The 19,432-nt window shown below is 32.6% G+C and overlaps 1 protein-coding gene across 7 annotated transcripts in view; it reads right to left on the bottom strand.

Moving 5' to 3' along the window:
• The window catches only part of LOC124369308 (trehalase), a 112,755-nt gene extending 96,778 nt beyond the window's left edge, over positions 1-15,977 (bottom strand). For 6 of the 7 annotated variants that reach the window (XM_046827248.1, XM_046827250.1, XM_046827246.1 and 3 more), the window contains exons 1-2: positions 15,829-15,977; positions 11,117-11,246 (exon numbers count right to left, since the gene is read on the bottom strand). The gene's annotated coding sequence lies outside the window, so the exon portion shown is untranslated. Of the gene's footprint in view, positions 1-11,116; positions 11,247-14,196; positions 14,212-15,828 lie in introns of those variants that run through there. The other variant, XM_046827247.1, reaches the window with a different exon arrangement.
• Positions 15,978-19,432: the final 3,455 nt, after the last annotated feature.

The raw sequence follows: 19,432 nt of genomic DNA, 5'->3' as shown, positions 1-19,432 counted from the left end.
ATACCTACAGAAAAGTATACTCTATTCAAATAGGTATTTAACAGAATGTAAACAATCTTTATATGTCTTTTTATTGAAATATGTGGTTTAAAATTGTAAACTGTGTAAAATCTGTTGTAATTCATTTAAAAACTCAACAAATATTAAAATTGCTTTTCTGTAAGTACATAAAGGTGCGTACAGACATCGTGAGGCGTGCACCGCAAATGGTTCGCACGTATACATGTGCCGTAGCATGCCTCAGGTTGATGTATGCGAGACGAACCATTGGCGGCGCAAGCCTCGCGATGTCTGTACGCACATTTACAAATATCTGATTTTATAATTGCATATTTCAATAAAAAGACATATCAAGATTGTTTACATTCTTTTAAATACTTACTTGAATAGAGTATAACACCCTGTATTTTGTAACCAGAACGAATTGCTCGTTTAAAGATATTAGATTTAAAGCCATAGGGTTCTGTATTTACCATATATATTGCCATACGTTGTATTTATGTAGCTTAATAAGAGAATCTTTAGCAGAACCCATAGAAAGTTTTTATTTTTAGGCAACCTGTAAACCTGCAGAAAAAACACAAATTACACAGCCAGCTTCAAATATTAAAACACAGGAGGAAGATAAAATAAAAACCAGTAATGAATCACAACAGCAATGCGAAATTAATAAAAATACAGATAAACAGAGACCAAAACCTTCTCAGGAAGCTATGAAAAATAAGATTGCTCTACTCGAAAAAAATCTGAATGCTTTGTATTCTGCCAGAGATACTATGCCAAGCCGTGCTGAAGTTGATAAAAAGATCATTAAGTTGCGCGAGGAAATAAAAACAGCAAAACAGTCTTTAAACAGGAAGGTTCAAAACGCAGTTGCCCAGAAGAAACACAGGGATGGTATGAAAAGAAAGTTAGAAGATATTTGTCATGAAAATCCAGAAATGAAAAAAAGACTATCTCTGAGGGATTTAGTGGGACGTCTTGAAAGCAATCAACCTTTACTATTGAAAACAATCGCGGATATAGCTTTATTTGGGAGTGCAGCAGATGATAGAAGACGAACGGAATCAATTCGCAGCGTAAAAACTCTTGATGAACTCACACAAGAATTACGTAAAATGGGATTTGACATTAGTCGCAGTGGGACATATCTTCGTTTGATTCCCAGAAAATCTAATTCTGCAGAGGGACGAAGACATGTATCGACAGTCCCTGTTAAGCTCATTCGGGCTCAAACTGATCACAACAAGAGCCACTTAGATAGCAAGTTCGCTGAAGCATCAATCCATTATTTAGAGAACATAGCATCCATACTAGGACCAGATCAAGTATTTTTCATATCTCAAGATGATAAAGCTCGAGTCCCTATTGGCGTAACTGCGGCAAATAAGCAAGCACCTCTTCTAATGCACATGGAATATAGAATCAAATTGCCTGATCACGATTAGGTAATCGCTGAGCATCATAAATTAATACCATCTGTTTATGCTGGTATCAAAATCACTTCCAATATGCTAGGACAACCGCAAGCCGTTGGATATTCTGGACCAACATACATCGCTATTCGAAGTGGAAAGCATAGTTCATCTACTGCTAATACTCATGCTCAGGATTTCGAGACACTTCTCGAACTTGAAGAGTTTCGACCATTAGCTAAAACTGACCATGGACTAGTAAAACCAGTGGTAATCATGACGGTTGATGGAGGGCCAGATGAAAATCCGCGTTATCAAAAAGTCATAGGGTTTGCTATACAACACTTTAAGCGACATGATCTCGATGCATTGTTTTTAGCTACCAATGCTCCCGGAAGAAGTGCGTATAACAAAGTAGAGCACAGAATGGCTCCTCTTAGTCGGGAACTGGCTGGTTTAATATTGCCTCATGACCATTTTGGGTCTCATTTGGATGAATTGATGAACATTTAGAAAGATCTAATTTCGAATTTGCAGGAAATGTATTAGCTGAAGTATGGAGTTCAATGGAAATTGATGGCTATAATGTTAATGCAAAATATGTTGGGGCAGGTGAACAAGATCTTCCTGATTTTCCAGACATTAAATGGTATTCAGAACATGTGCCTGAAAGCCAATACTTGCTCCAAATTGTAAAATGTAGAAATACAAAATGCTGTCGTCCAAGAAGTGGCCTATTTAGATTACTAGACAACAGGTTTCTTCCACCACCTGTAAAAGTAAAACAAACAGTTGATGACTTGGTTTTAGATGAAGGAGGGCAATTTCTTAATCTTCCAGTCAATTTAGCTCTACGCTTAAGTGCTTCACTCAAAGATTTCCTGCAAATGCCATACGATTATTTTTGTCCGACGGTACAATTGAGGCTATCAAGTCGAACATGCAAAACGTGTGGTCTTTATCATGCTTCCGTCAAGTCACTAAATCGTCACATCGAAAAGATCCATAAGAAAGTAAACACGCACACTGATAGGAAAGTTAGACCTGTAAGAGTCGCTGCTCGTCGTGCTAATGAACTGATGTGCATTATTCAAAATTTAGAGCACCATGATGTTGAATGGCTCGATGAGAATGACGTAGACATTCCAAAATCGGATGAAATTGAGCAGACTCACAACACTGAGCAGCAATCGAAGCAATCCAATGTCATCGAAAACTTAGAATCATGGTTTCGGGTTTCATGGACTGAAGACTGTTAATTTGAATTTAATATATGTACCAAAAATTTAAAATAAAGTTTGTTATGTTAGTAAGATATAATATTTTTTTCCTTATTCTATGTTGAATACCGTTTCAGTAAAATATAATCTCTATCCTAAATCTATTTTCTTATTTTTCAAATTATAATTATAACGTTATAAAATTTAAAAAAACAATACATTAATTGACAAATGTTTACGTAAGCATGGGGGGAGGGGGTAAGAGCTTTGCTTACTTTTGCTGACAAGGGGGATGGGGAGGTAAATAATTGCAATAAATCTGCTTACGTAATACTTGAACGGCCCCAAATGAGTGAAATAGGTCGATAGCTGTTTGTGTCATTATGTGGTCCGGTTTTGTACTTTGGGTAGACTTTAGCTATTTTTAATTTGTTGGGGAAAATTCCTTGTGAAAGAGATTTGTTGGTTATAAGGGTGAGTGGTCTTAACAGTTCGTTTTTACATGCTTTTACAAGTTTAGCTGATATGTGATCTGCTCCAGATGAGGTTTTTGGTTTTAGGGAGTCTATGATTTTTAAGATTTCATTAGTTGTTGCTGGTTTGAAGTGTAAGTTCAGCTTTATAGGTGGAGGTAGTTCATAGTCATCTGGGTCTGGGTTCGGATTAAGATCAGAGTTTTGGAGTGTTCTGTGTGCTACAGTTGAGAAAAATGTGTTGAAACAGTTTGCCACTTCTGCTGGTTGTGTTATAATGGTGTTGTCCATGAGGAGGAGCAATTCTGTGTTGTTGTCAGTTTTAGCCTTACGCTGGTTATTTACCACTTGCCATAATGCTGTGGACCTGTTGTCACCTTTGCTTATATATTCTGCCATATGTTCTTTACGTAGCGATTTTAGTTTAGTGTCATAACTCTTTTTCCTTGCAGCCGTCTCCGCATGCCATAGGACTCAAGTTTGTCGAGCAGTATATTGTGGTCAACACAGTCGAATGCTTCGGACAGGTCCAGGAACACACTTATTATTATTTGGTTCTGTCATTCAATCCCCTCTACAATCATATCGACCAGAACAACGACTGCATCGATTGTTGATTTACCCTTTCTGAATCCAAACTGTTCATTTGAAAATTGATTGTATTTGTCCAAAAAGTGAAGCATTCTTATAAGAAAAAGTTTTTTAAAAATATTGCTAAATACTGGAAAAATTAAGACAGGCTGGTAGTTATTTATAGAAGCTGGGTTATCTTTCTTTAAAATTAGGATAACTTTTGCAATTTTAAGGAGAGAGGGGAACACTCCTGTTTGGAATGAATGATTTAATAATTGAGTTAAGGGCCTCACTAAATGCTTGCAGCATTTTTAATGAGCCACAGAGTCATCAGATTGAGTTTGATTTTTTGGCTGGGAGCTGCTGAATAATTAGGTGAAGTTCATTTTTAATAGCTGGCGCCAACACCATTGATGCTGCTGGGCTCTGCCTTTAGGGGGGTGTACTTTAGGGTAAGATGGCCGAGGTCCTTGTCCATCAGCAACAGATGCAAAAACCCGTTAAACCGACTGGCAATTTCAGTCTCATCCTCCACAAACCTTTCCCCAATTTTAATTTTGATTTGTTTGAGTGCTTTTGTTTTATTGTTTATGATGACCCAAATTGTTTTCAAAACGTTTTTTTAAAAGATAATTGATTGGAGACATTGTGTGCTATCGTAGCTTGGATCACTTTCTTATATATTTTGTTATAATTCCTGAAAACAATTTTGAACTGCTCATTTGAAATGTTTTTATAAATTACGGATATAAATTTCAGTTTCTCTCTAGAAACTCAAATTCCCGGTGTGATCCAATTGTTTTTTGAATTTTGTTCACAGACATTGATCGTTTTTGTAGGGTAGCAGATGTTAATGTGGAAATTTAGTGTCGGTAAGCAATTTAGTCTATTGCTCTATGGGTTGAGACGAATTTAGAAAATTCCATCTTTTTTTAGAAAAGGAAGTGTTGAGGTGAGGGATGTTTTCTGGCCTTATGTCTCTTACTGTTTGTTTAATTTTGGGCTCCCTTTTAAACTGTATCCCACTAATGACGGTCTCTTGGCTGTAGTGGTCAGATATAGCTGTATTCACCACAGGCACTGCGACACTTGGGTGATCAGTGAAAAAATTCATCCAAAAATCAGTGTTATATAGTTAGTGATTACAGAGAATGATATAAAGTAAAATAGCAGCTGATAGTATAGAACTGAGCAACAGTATCATATTGGAATCAGTAAATTTAAACACAAAGCATAAATGTATTATGTTAAACATGAATTAGTACACAGTAAGACTCCAACTTTTCTCACAAAAGTACCAGCACACTCCATACTAGCACTAAAAGAGTTAAAGATACCAAAGAATATTTTAATCTTTTGACAGTAAATGGGTATTTCATGTGTATTGGGATTCACTTATTGAACTGAGATATTATAACATGTTGGTGTATTATAACTGTATTTTGTGTATTCAATTTAAACTATGGATTAAATTTATCTGTAAGTGATTTTATGTATTTACTCGTGTGTGATATAATATCTGTGTACGATTTTACAATGAAAAATAAATGATTTTGAGTCTAACTATGTGTTAGTATCATAAGTATGCTAGAGTCCGTAATATATTTCATTATTTATAATGTAGCAAAGTGTTCAAAAACTAAAAATGTGTTCTAGAAACTATGATTGGTCCGTAGTCACCCTCTCTCATTTATTCTAATTTAACAAAAGCAACTGTGGTAGCTCATTTTCCACTTACTATTACTTACTATTACTGCCACTCACGGTTACATATCATTATTATTATGGACTACATTACTGATAAGTAATGAGTTATATCTGTCTCCTTGTCATTACTATGTACATATGAGTAAATATTACTGATTTGTGAGATAAAACAATGACTCAATCATTTCACCTGTTGAATTTAAATTGGCAATATCTAACACACACTTACTGCTCTTATAATTCTTATAATATTTTATTGATACTCCTTTCAACTAAATAAATAATCCTAAATACAGATAAAAAAGTAAATAATAGGATTAAAAGTGTTACATTGTTTCATAAATGTAAAATTTTAATATCTAAATACACGTGACTATTAGACCTACTATCAGAGTAAAGAATATTCAGATTCTTATACTTGCTGCATATTTATCCAAACTCCTAGAAAAGTATTTCAAAATCAAAACCTTTAACTTTTTAGAATCACACAGTAGTTGTTACTGCTATTTACTTCTTTACAATTGGCAAACATTCACACTTAACTTATGAATATTTCTTACAGTAAACAATGTATTAAAAATAATTATTTCACGTAACAATTTAAATGACTTCAATTTTTTCCAAATTTGCTTTATAAAAACTGATTTTGCTGTCAGCTGTGTTACTGAAACAATAGATCCGTAACATTTTACTTATTTATGCATTATTTTACATCAAATTTGGTTGCATAATAGACAACGACTGCTATTAAAGTTATCTTCTATGATAAAACTTTCTATAACTTGAATGTTGAGTTTAGCTTTAGTTTATCTTCCTCTTAGTGCAGCACCTGAAATTTGATGCCGACACAGACACAGATTTACCTCTTCGTGGTTTTCAGTCAAAGGATTAAATAGTTTTGATTTAAAATCTATTGAATGAATATGGCTCTTTACAGCAAGGCTAAAATATTTTAAGAATCTGACTATGTTTACAATAGGTCTTCGACAGGTCTTCAGATTAAGTAGTCTGGCACTGTGTGTACCAGAAAACTTACACGTTAAAAAACAAAAAAGATCTTTGAGTTGAAAATGGATTTAAATTCAAGATATTACTATTTCAATATAATAAATATATTTACCTTATAGAAGGACTCCAAACATTTCCATCTACCCTCTTTATATGAAAATAGCTTTAGCTTATTACAAACATATTAAATTACTAAAAATGTACTATCGAGCATATTAAAAATGTTATTTTTTATTCTTGTTAATAATTGTTGAAAACAGTATTCCACTTAACAGTGGCAATATTTCACTCCGCCAATTCCTCTAACTTAAAATAGCTCAGAGCTGCCACAGTGTATTTATAAAAGAGTGACAAATTATGATTTTCTTATACTGTACCATTTTCAATACTAAGAAGAGTTTAAGAAATAAATCTAGGAATGTTTGTTGATTATAAAAAATTTAATGACAGCATTTTATTGGTTTCCATTCTAATTGTTCAATATTGTTCACAGCTCTCATAAAGAAATATTAATAAAATGCTCTAAGAATCTGGATACATTATTAGTTTTGAGAATAAAATTAATTAATTACTTTTGAATCGATTTCTCAATGATAAAAATAATGGGAATGTAAACAATATGCTCAAACTCGGATAAGATGCTTGATATTTCTATAGTAGGGTATAAATCAAACTTAAACAGTGTTGTGATTAGAAAAACATGTTAACCACTAAATATTTAATAAGTCGGATATCTAGTGATGTGGACAATGCCTCCAATAATAAATCAGTCCAAAAGACTGACTACATTTTTTTTCACAATAAGGAAAATACCTCTCGAATTGACATTTTACAACATCTCAGGTGTAATTTTTCTCGACTCTTTCATTATGTGGATTATCAGGTCTTCAGTGTTAACCGGTTTTGTTTTTAAAACATTTTGTTACAGTTCACATCAGAAAAAAGATAGCTAAAGGACTCATATCTGGCGACCTGGCTGGCCATTCAATTGTGCCTCTATAACAGATCCATGAATTGAACAGAACACTTGGTCTAAGAGTGCCCATATCTCCCTAGTATAATGAGTTGGGGCGATATCCTGCTGGAACCATACGGAGTCAAAATTTGGTGGAAGATAATTGCGTACCATTGGAATAATAAATAGTTTTGTTGTTTAATAAATTCAGGTAAGCACCACCATTAAAGCTCCCATTTATCACAAAACACCCTATGATTTTTCAGCCAATTATTCCAGCCCAGACAGTCACTTTTTGAGAGCTTTGTGTGTGACATTCACTAATCGAGTGAAGAATATGGTCGCTCCAGTATTAATTATTATGTTTACTTACTTGTTCATTAAGCGTGAAGGTAGAATCTGCACTCATTACAAAACTGCAATAAAGTTAAAAATTTGGGTATTTGTCATATTGTCTCATTGTTACCTAACAAAACTCGGTCCTTGATTAAAATTATCCTCAGCAAGTTCTTGCATCAGTGACACTTAATATGGATGGCATTTGTACGTTTTTAAGTGTTTTAAACAATATATATATAGTCATTATCAGCAATAAATTTTTGTACTTGATGAATAAGGGTTGTCAATATATATTTGGAGTACGTCTAATGATTTATCTTCAGATCAAGCAGATTGAGGCCTTCCTGGTAGTACCTGGTCTTTAATTCCACCGGTTTCGTCAAATCTTTCAAAGGTCATAAATACAGTAGAAATTTCTACTGGAGATCTATCAAGAAAAATATAATTTAATTAATGAGCTACTTCTTCAAAAGTATGTACTTTATCGCCATATCCACACATAAATTATGTAAATTAGTCCTTTTTTATAATTTATGTTATCAGATTGAACTCAAAGTCAAATCATCTTTGTACACAAATCACGTGTTTGTAGTACATAAATTTCAAGTTTATTAATGGTGTCATAAAATACAATACTAAAAGCTTTAATCTGGGTTGGTTTGGGTCTTTCGTTCATAAAATTCTGACAGTGAGTGGAATGGTTGGTTCTGCAGCCAGTTCTTGAGGCCGTATCTAAAGTGTATTTCTTGCCCGTCTTCTTCAACCCCTCTGGTAATACATTCCAAACATTGCTTTGACTTTTCTTAGTTGAAGTATGCTTATGCACTGGCAGGCAGTTAAGTGATTCAATATACTGACAACACGACTCTCTACATCAGTTACAAACAAAACTCGATCTTGAAGTGAAGATATTAATTGAATTAAATTGAGTATTTCTCTATAATTAATGTGAAAATGAACAGTTCAAAATCAAATGTCATGAATTGATTTTGTTGCCTTCCGCAGCAACAGAGCAAGAACTTCAACCCGCGTTGATAGTGGTTCTGGAAGAAACAGAATCCAGTAAGTTCCTTGGAAAGTACTTTGACTATGAGCTGACATGACATGACCACATTGAAACCGTTTGCATTAAGGTTGCTTCAGACATCTACGTGCTAATCAAAACCGTGCAAAGAGGTATTTAGGAAGCTTGGATTAATGACATTATTCTGCTCTGTTCTGTCGATTCAAATGCAAGCTCGTATAAAGCAATGGATCAGCATGGAACAAGAAGCAGGGACAACGTTACTATTAAACATCACAGAACAACAGTTTTTTAATACTTTCCGACTCAAAGCTGATGTCAGACTAATCAATAGGATTCCTAAGGCTATCAGACAACTCAATATCTCTAAAAATTCTAAGCTCATCTAAAACACCTCCTAGCATCAAAGGTATTTTCCTCTATTGATGAGTTCATAATGGGTTGCTCGGACGAAAACTCTAAGAAACCATAAGCAAGCAACAATGAAAACCTCTGGTTCTGATAGAAAAAGTATTATACGTATGTTTTATGTTAGCAAAAAATAATTTCAATTAGGTATATCTTCAATTTACTCTATGATGATTCATGCAATGCTCTTGCTAATTGTTTCTATCCAATAACAAATATCATTATTTTAACTATTATTATATCAAGATAATTATCTCAAACTCACTATGAGACATTACACTGAAAAGCTCCTCACAGTTCAAAAACTCAACTAAACGTCAAACTCTCATAAATAAATGTAGTACAATATTTGACAAGTCATCAGGTGAGTACTCAAAACCAAAGTGATTTACTGGACTATCAATTGCATGAGCATTAACAAATTTGTACCTGAATTTGAGGTTTTGCCTGCAGCCTGTTTGTTTTTATTATCAGATAACGTAACAGTCCCACAACATTCTGCTCTGGCTTAACATATAAATGGCTCACTATCTCCTAACACTGTGTTTTGACTACTTGGTCTCATGAATGAACTAAACCCTCTCCACTATTATTTGGAAGGAGGTATTTACTAATAACACAGGAAAGGATATTTAAGAAGTTTAAAAAATATCACAAAAACATTTTCTATCAAGGCTTTCTACTTTTCAATGTATTCAAAACTTTTATTTCTACAATTTTCTTACTCTCGGGTGATCAAAATATTAACCTATATGGAAATCTAGTTTTCTTATTTCATAACTTTTAATTCCTAGTACTCAAGTTAGAGGCAACCTTTTGAAGTCGGATTTCCGGTGTTTTACAAGGATTACATAGATCTTTATTTGGATACCAAACTCAACAGATGCTTGCATTAAAAAATGTTGACCAACTCCTGGGTAGGATGTAGTCCAAGCACTCAAAATTTTTCAAAAGGCCATGAAAATCTTACAACTAATGACTTAATGTAAAGTGGGAAGTTTCATAGTTTAGTAGCTATAACACAGTCTTTTCCTTATTTTAAACACTACACATATGTATATTTAATCAACTTTTATTTTTTAAATAATAATTTGACTGATTTCTCTCAGCAGAACATATACATATCTCTAGCAATTAAAATCTGGTGAGGCTATACACTATTGATTTAACACTTGTAGCATGTGTAAGCTCTGGGAGTGAACGTGTTATATATCGATACTACAGTAGCAATAATATACAATCTTATCACTTTGGCTTCCAAGCGGTACAATATCTATTCCTGGGTTACAAGAAAAGCAAGCATTTGTAAGCTCTGGGGGTGTGAACGTGTTATATATCGATACTACAGTAGCAATAATATACAATCTTATCACTTTGGCTTCTAAGCGGCACAATATCTATTCTTGGGTTACAAGAAAAGCAAGCATTTGTAAGCTCTGGGGGTGAACGTGTTATATATCGATACTACAGTAGCAATAATATACAATCTTATCACTTTGGCTTCCAAGCGGTACAATATCTATTCTTGGGTTACAAGAAAAGCAAGCATTTGTAAGCTCTGGGGGTGAACGTGTTATATATCGATACTACAGTAGCAATAATATACAATCTTATCACTTTGGCTTCCAAGCGGTACAATATCTATTCTTGGGTTACAAGAAAAGCAAGCATTTGTAAGCTCTGGGGGTGAACGTGTTATATATCGATACTACAGTAGCAATAATATACAATGTTATCACTTTGGCTTCCAAGCGGCACAATATCTATTCTTGGGTTACATGAAAAACCAGCATTTGTAAGCTCTGGGAGTGAACGTGTTAAAAAGTAAAACCTGATGAAATGTGAATCCATAAATGAGTTAAACTTATTAATTTATATAAATAATTTTAAAATAAAAAATTTTGTAAGACAACATATATCTGTTATCTGATAAGAACTGGTCCTATTGCTGATGCAGTAGGCTAAATTTAATATCACTGATAATCGATACTCACTTTCTTTTGATACACTCTCAACTCAGCATAATCATTGTGTGATGTAGCTCATGAACAAGTTAAATATGAGCACACTGTAAAGAAGCACATTCAAGATTTATCCAGTTGAGGAAGTGGTCATCGGGTCTGTCTGAAACAAATAATAATCACTGTAAGTTTTATGATACTATTCTGTTAAAAATGCCAGCCAACATAATACTGGAACTGAACAGTAACGAAGAAAGTTATTCCGCCACTGAACTGGTACGAGATGAACCAATGGTTACTGATGATCCTTGCAGGCCTCTGCCTTCACATGCGATAAGATCAGCACCACCACAACTTCAATCTGATCAGCTAATGTCAATCTGTTTTATGTTGGAAAAGACCCCTTTGTAAATGATTAGTGTATAAATTGATTGAAGCAATACAGTCTAACATTTGCAAACAAAACATTGTAACAAAATTACCTAGAATCAAAAGGGCTGATAGAAACTGTCAAACTATTAAATATTAATAAATGCAAATAATACATATCATTTCTAATTTATTTATTTAGTTTTTTGTGGAGTCGCTTGATGACGAAACCCTTCGGTTTTGAAAGGCCTTGCACGAAAAATAAATAAATTGGAAATGATATGTATTATTTACATTTATTAATATTTATTAGTTTTTCCAATTGCTCCAAGAGTCTTCAATGTCAAACTATTGTTGAATGTTGGAAATTATTTTTTCCTGATCAAATTACTGAAGATATTGTCAAATATACATACATACAGTTAGACAGCTTACATCTTGAACAAATATTCTCGAGAGACTGTCTACCAACAAATTATGAAGAAATATAAGGTTTCTTACGAATTTTATACCTGTTAGGTGTAAAGAAGCGAGTCACCTAAATACGACTGATATTTGAAAAATTAAGGAAAGGCTCCAGAATTCTTTAGGGCTGTAATGAGTGAAAAAACATTTCATTTACTAGTTTGATGTATTACATTTAAAGATTCAGAAACTAGATAACATAGGACCAATAAGAAATGTTTGCAAATTTGTGCTCGGACAATTATTCTCCAAAGGAAAATGTTACCTTGGATGAGATGCTAGAAGCTTTCATGTATTCATGTACAGAAATGTAAGTTCAGGTATTATATTAGCAACAAGCCTGATAAGTATTGTGTAAAGATGGATGCTTTAGTGGATGCTACATTGCTTTACATTCTGAAATAAGGCTAGAGAGTCAACTTGTTTTTGACAACAGTGTAAACAGCGTTGTGATGACTGATCAAAACAACAGATGTCAAAGGCCGAAATGTCACAATGGTCAACTTTTATAAATGTTCCACTTGCTGATGACCTTTTGTAAATCATAGAACATTGTTGGTACCATTAAAAAAATAAATTCCAGATACCCAAATTTTTTAAAGAGGTGAAGGAAAGAAATGTTGAAAGCAGCATGTTTTGATTTTTGTGCTAACCAAATAACACTCAACACATCCAAAAAGCATAAAAATTGTTTATTCTGTCTACCTTACACAACGATGACACTATTGACACAGACAATTACATGAACAAACCTGAAATCATAACTTTTTACAGTATAACTAAAGGAGGAATCAACGTTGTCGACCGAATGAAAAAAGAATATAAAGAGGGAAGAGTAACAGATAGCCATTGGCAATGTACGATGATTGGTTGAATGTTGCCACAATCAATGCACAAATCACTCACAAGGCCAACACGGATACTATTATGCCTAGAAAAGTGTTCATTACTGAACTGACTAAGTGATAAAGCAAGCTACAATTGAAGTTCTTTTTTTGAAGGTGAAATCGAGCATTAGTACTGTTATCTGCTAACCTCTTCCAATCAAATCAAATCATATTTATTGCTGTAAGACTTCTTCAAGTATAGACAATGTCTATTTGCCGCCAGATGGCTAAGTCAAAAGTACATGTAACTATGTACTATTCTACAAACTAAATAAAATAAAACTCATACAGAGGTCCAACAGTAGCATTTACAGCAACATTATATAAACTTAGTGGCTCAAAATAGTTTTTCTAGTATTTTGTGTGTTTTTTTTAAGCAGGCTGCATTAAAACTAGTCAGTACAAGACATTAACAATTGTAAAAAGATTAAGAGTATAACAAAGTGTATACACTTTACAAAAGTCCCCACCAAATATAAAAATCATCAATAGGTATAAAATTCTACAATAAATATAAAATTCAACAACAAATATAAAATTTAACAATAAGTATAACATTTTACAAGCAATATATACAATTTAACAATCAATTTATACAATTACAAACAAAAAACCTACAAAATATTAGAAACATAAATGATTTGTAGTGAAAAATTCCTCAACTGAATAAAATGGAGATGTTAACAACCAATGGTAAAATTTATGTTTAAATGTTTTTACAGGGTATTTAAGAATGCGATGCTCCAATTTATTGTAAATCTTACTTGAAAGGACTGAGTGACTATTGATTGACTTACCTAATATGTGAAAATTAATTATTGATTTATTTTTATTACAGGTGTTGTAGCTATGTATTATATTTTAGTAATAAAATAGGTTAATAGAAAATATTTGGTTTGTTATTTGACAATTTTACGATATTAATTTATTTGTTAGCATTTTTTATGTACATAAGAACAAACATAAAAATATTCAAAAAAAGTATCATTATAAATGACTTGATATTTTATATTTGGAATTTATGTAGTGTTCCACGTAACAATTAACATTTTTCAGCATTAAAAAAAAATTAACATAATGGTATGATTTTTGTTTCAAATTGTTTGGAGAAAGTATGATATTTATATTTATTAGAATAATAGTCTTTTGAATTTTTTAATAAACTCATTTTTCAAAAGCTTAAACTTTTTTATGTCTCAATAAAGTTTTATTTATTGATCTTAGTGTTTTTATTTATTTATCTTAATATATTTTTATGCAACTTTTTATTGTATCCTGTGTAGGTAAGAACAAGTATAACTTACCAAGTTTAAAAAAGTAAGTATCTGTAATACTAAGTTTTAACTTTATATATATATATATTAGTGCAAAATATTAAAAGTTTGCACTCACATAAAAATTGTCTCTCAGATTTTGTAATTAGCTTTTACCAGCTGTAACAAATCAAATCAAAACAGATAATATACGTTTATTTCATTTATTATATATAAAATGAGACCAAGTACAATGTCATACCGTATGTTAACATTTAGTAACAGAATGATAAATATCCGAAAAGCCCATCTAGTTGGCCCTCAACACTTTTCTGAAAAACCCAAGGGTCAATTTCATCGGCTTTTGGCACTCAAAGGGTTAAAAACAAATAATAGTATTGAAAATCAAATGTTAGATACCATCTATATGTGCAACCGCTAACCTAACTTTTAATCACGTGACCAACGTTAAAAAACACTCTCAAATTGCAAGTTCAAGTGTAAAACTCTCGTTCACAGTGTATATAATTTTGTTTGTGCTAGTAAACACAGCAATATGGAACTGCATTAAACTTTCTAGTTCTCCAACACATTCCAAAATCGTGACTTAATACAACTAATGTTTATTTGTATTGAATTCTATTCATCTGTTTCTGAATAAATTTGTACGTATTCTACATTATGTTTTGCTTAGTAAATATTTGTATGGAGTGTACCAGTTAAGAGTTTTATGCATGACAGTTGGTGGATTTAAACTAGCATCCTAGCAAGTAGCTTGTTCACCAAGTAGTAGTAAATCCAAATACGAGATGTCATATAATGTCCAGATGAGATTACAAATTTCAAAATTCATAGCAACAACTACAGCAATCTTTCTAAGAAAAATTGTTACAATTATTTTATCAATGCCCCTTTCCTGGTTCAAAAAGATTGGTAAAAACCAATTAATTTTGTAATCTAACTAAAATTTCAGGTATCAATTTACAATAACGTGACCATGGAAAGGTATGTTCATTTTTTTTCCTGAAAACTACAATTTTTCCTGAAAACAATAGTGAAGAAAAAAATCGTCGGCAACGAAAATCAAAGGAGTTACGATTTTTTGAAATCCTCTGAAAACTCTGTTTTTGACAGTACCTCTGGCTGAAATGATGCTGACTAGTACGTTAATCCTGTCAACGATGCCTGCCCGCTGCGCAGTGCTGCGCACTGCTTGCTCTTTTAGAAAAAAAAAATTAACTCCAGCTTGCAAAAGTCGAATCCCAGATCACGTGATGCCCCTGCTCCTTAACCCTCAAGTGTTGTTCGACAAAATTTTGTCGGTTATTTTCCATCCTGAACGCAATAATGCCCGAAAGGCATCAATATAATACAATAATATACTTTCCCCCCAGTTTATATGCACCTGTGATAATAATACTTGGCTATAAATGCCCAACCCCAGGAAAAAAGTCCATTTTCCATGGTCACGCTATTGTAAATAAATACCAAATTTCATTTCCATTCATTATGTTATTGTATACTATAATAACATACACTTAATAAATCACCAAGTGAGTATATATATAAATTTATACTATATTAGTGATAAATATATATTATAAATATAAAATTACATCAATTAGATGTAATAAAGAAGAAAGAAAAAGGTAAATAAAATAAAACATGTTATAATAGAACACAGATATCCTAACCTTTAAAATGAAAAACCCGCTGTTCTAACCTCAAATATTTTAAGTAGAAGTATAGAACATGAATAAATTATATTTACCGATTAAAATTAAAGCTAAAGATTAAACCAGTAAAAGGAGATAAAATTTACTTTAAATCTACCACTTTGAGAAATTAAATAGTTTATAACAGTTTACAAATTAAGTATATATATTCTGTTTCTATCTCCCTGTTGTTTACAAAAATCAAAACTTATTTTTTCCTACTAGTTTAGCTTCTTAGAGCAGGCTTCGCATAACATGCAGCCTCGTTGTTCAATATTCTATACAATTTTCCCTATTTTGTTAGTGGAATCGGGCGAAACAAATATGTTTGTGTACTGTTAGTTCAAAGAGGATTGGGATTGTAAAATAATAGCAGGATGCGAATATGATCAAGGTAGGGTTTACTATCTTCATGGCCAGGGACCCGTCAGGCCAACTTCCTAACCCGAAAAGGTATGGGCCACGGATTTATTTTGTTAACACTCCCAAGAAAGGTAACATTAATGTTGATAGAATGGAAGAAATAGTTTTTTTTTGTTTATAAGTCTTTCTTAATCGTAAAGAGAAAAGTGAGAAGTTCTTTATACATTGTTAAATCTGTTGTCTTCAAAATGTCTCTTATATCATAATCTCTGTTCCTGAACTTACCTGTAATTTCTTTAAAACACTGACATCTAGCATATTTATAATTCGGGCACTGTAAAAAGATGTGATTTATACTTTCATTCACACCTAATGTGCAGTTAAGACACAGAGGTGTGAAAAATCGTTTGATCATGAACAGCTTGCTGTTTACCTTTGCATGTCCTACTCTCATCCGTGAATTCGTCATAATTTCTTTTCGTTTTAAATTAGAATTCTGAAACCAAGGAATTGTTGATACCTTATCTACGATTTGCTTATACCACTGAGCTTTGGGGGTTGATTGAAAAACATCCTGAAACTCTTTGAGACCCTTCCTTTTTTGGGCTATTTTAAAATCTTCTAGACGAATATTTATATCAGCTGTACTCACACCAGAAAGTATGGCATCTCTCGCCATTTTGTCGACTGTTTCATTGTGTTCAAGTGAAATATGTCTTGGAATCCAAGTAATTGCAATATTCTTATTTGAAGCTAAGATTTCATAGAGTTTAATTGTGTTCAAGTGAAATATGTCCTGGAATCCAAGTAAATGCAATATTCTTATTTGAAGCTAAGATTTCATAGACTATACTTATTATTAACTGGTGTGCTTTTTTACCGGTGTCAAAATTGTATATTGCCTTCACGGCCGCTTGGGAGTCCGTGCATATGAGTACATTGTTTTAATTAGTATTATTTACATACTTAACTGCTTTATATATGGCTATAAGTTCTGCACTGTAACTAGAGAAATACTTACTAAGAGAGAAATGGCCAGCTGTGTTAGTCTGAGGAATCAGGAAGGCAGCGCCACACCCTTGGTTTGTTTTCGATCCGTCAGTGTAAACATAAACATAACCTGAGTATGTTTGTGACAGATTGTTTAGCCATAGTTGCCTTAGAATAGTATTATTTGTATTCTTTTTTGTAGATGGGTAATTTGTGAGATGTGTAGTACATTTAATACCGGTGTCTTTAATAAACACGGGTAGGTCAAAATCCTAATGGCTTTTATAACCTGTGTTGTCCAATAAGTTAGGCATCACTTCAATTATATTATTGAATGCCTTAACAAATAATGGTATCTTCCTATTTTGCCAGTATGTAATATTTTCACAAACAAAACTAAAATAGTTATGATTTTTAAAAGCAGGGTGATTAGAGATGTTTCTTAGAATACTTCTCCTAACACCCAGTGGCAGGACTGCAGCTTCAGCTTGTAGGGCTATCACTGGTGTACTACAAAAGGAACCCAAGGCTAACCTTAACGCCTGATTTTGAATTAATCCAATTTACCCAATTCATTTTTTGAGACATGGCCATAGATTGCACAGCAGTAATCCAGCTTAGATCTTATTAAGCTTTTGTAAATTTGTATGGCAAAATGGGGGTTACAACCTTTACTCCCACAAGTGATTGATTTGATAATATTGAGATCTTTAGTACATCTACTTACCAGGTTATTGATGCGTGTCTTAAATGTTAGCTTATTATCTAGTACTGCCCTTAAAATCTTTATATTATTTTTGAGAGAGTACCTGTTCACTGATTGACTACGGATTCATGTTTACTTGTCTTTTTCTTGAAAAGATAATTGTATTGCATTTGGTTTCATGCAGCTGTAGCTGGAGAATATCAAATGTTGTTATGAGTTTGTTTAGTGCTTCCTGTAATTTATGATTTAATACATTAAGATTTTTGTCAGAATGATATACTACAATATTATCTGCATATTGCAAGGATTTAATTTGCAAAGGCAAAGTTAAATTTATTTGTGATATGTAAATAGCAAATGATAATGGCGATAAAACACTTCCTTGCGTAATACCTCTTGTTGTGGTTCTTGTTATAGATATTTGCCTATTTGACACAGTAAGGTGCCTATTGGTGAGCCACCTGTGAAGGTAAATAATAAATTTACTGGAAATTTTAATATTAACCATTTTTTGCACAGTTCAGGAATATACACATTATCATAAGCACCTGTAATGTCGAGTGATGCAACCATAGTCGTTTCATTGTAGGAAATGGCTGTAAAAATATCAGATGAGAAATTTACTAAATAATCATTACATCCACGCTTACTCCTAAATCCGTACTGTGTTGCTGGAATTACCTGCTGGCTTTCAATAATCCATTCCAACCTATTTTTGATCATGGAATTCATAACCTTAACAATGCAACTAATTAGAGAGATAGGCCTATATGATGTTTCGTTTTCCTTATCCTTATTTGGCTTAAGTAGAGCAATTACCTTAACATTTTTCCGCTCGTCCGGAATATCTGAGACTCCATTCCAAATGTCATTGTACATGCTTAACATAAGTTCTAATGCACATTCTGATAAATACTTAATCATATTATATGTTATACCGTCCAAACCAGGAGATGTATTTTTTGTTTTGGATTTTTCACTAATTTGAGTTCTTTCATGGAGAAATCTTTTTCTAGTGGACTATTTGTCATTCGTATGGAAGGTCTATGTATTTCATTCGTGTGAGGCACATAATCAGGAACTATTTGTTTTATAAATTTCTCACAGAGTTCATTATTATTTTGTATCTAATTTTTTTCTGTCAAACAGTTATTATTACGCATTTTTTTATAACTCTCCATGCAAAACTAGTATTGTTCTTATTGTCTATTTCATTACACAAAGATTCCCAACCTTGTTTTTTAGCTAAAAGTATTACATTCCTAGCTTTAAACTGGGCCTGTTGAAAAGCATGATAATTTTCAGCAGTCATATGGTGTTTAAATTTAGTAAAAGCCAGCCGGCGATAAGCTACAGCTTTTGAACATTTTTCAGACCACCAGGTTTTGGGAGTAAAGCCTTTTACATTCTTACCTGGTAACTTATACTTAGGTATTGCACCATCTATTGCTAAACCTATGGTATTATATAATACTTTAATTTTACTTTATGTTGTTGATAACTGTATTGAGTTTAATTCTTTCTCTATTAAAGAAGTATATTGTGACCAGTTTGCTTTTTTATAATTTCTTCCAATGAAACTATCGTGATTAAAATTTATC

This window comes from Homalodisca vitripennis, chromosome X (genome assembly GCF_021130785.1).
Source record: "Homalodisca vitripennis isolate AUS2020 chromosome X, UT_GWSS_2.1, whole genome shotgun sequence".
Classification (NCBI taxonomy): domain Eukaryota; kingdom Metazoa; phylum Arthropoda; class Insecta; order Hemiptera; family Cicadellidae; genus Homalodisca; species Homalodisca vitripennis.
This window is presented reverse-complemented; position numbering and strand designations above follow the sequence as displayed.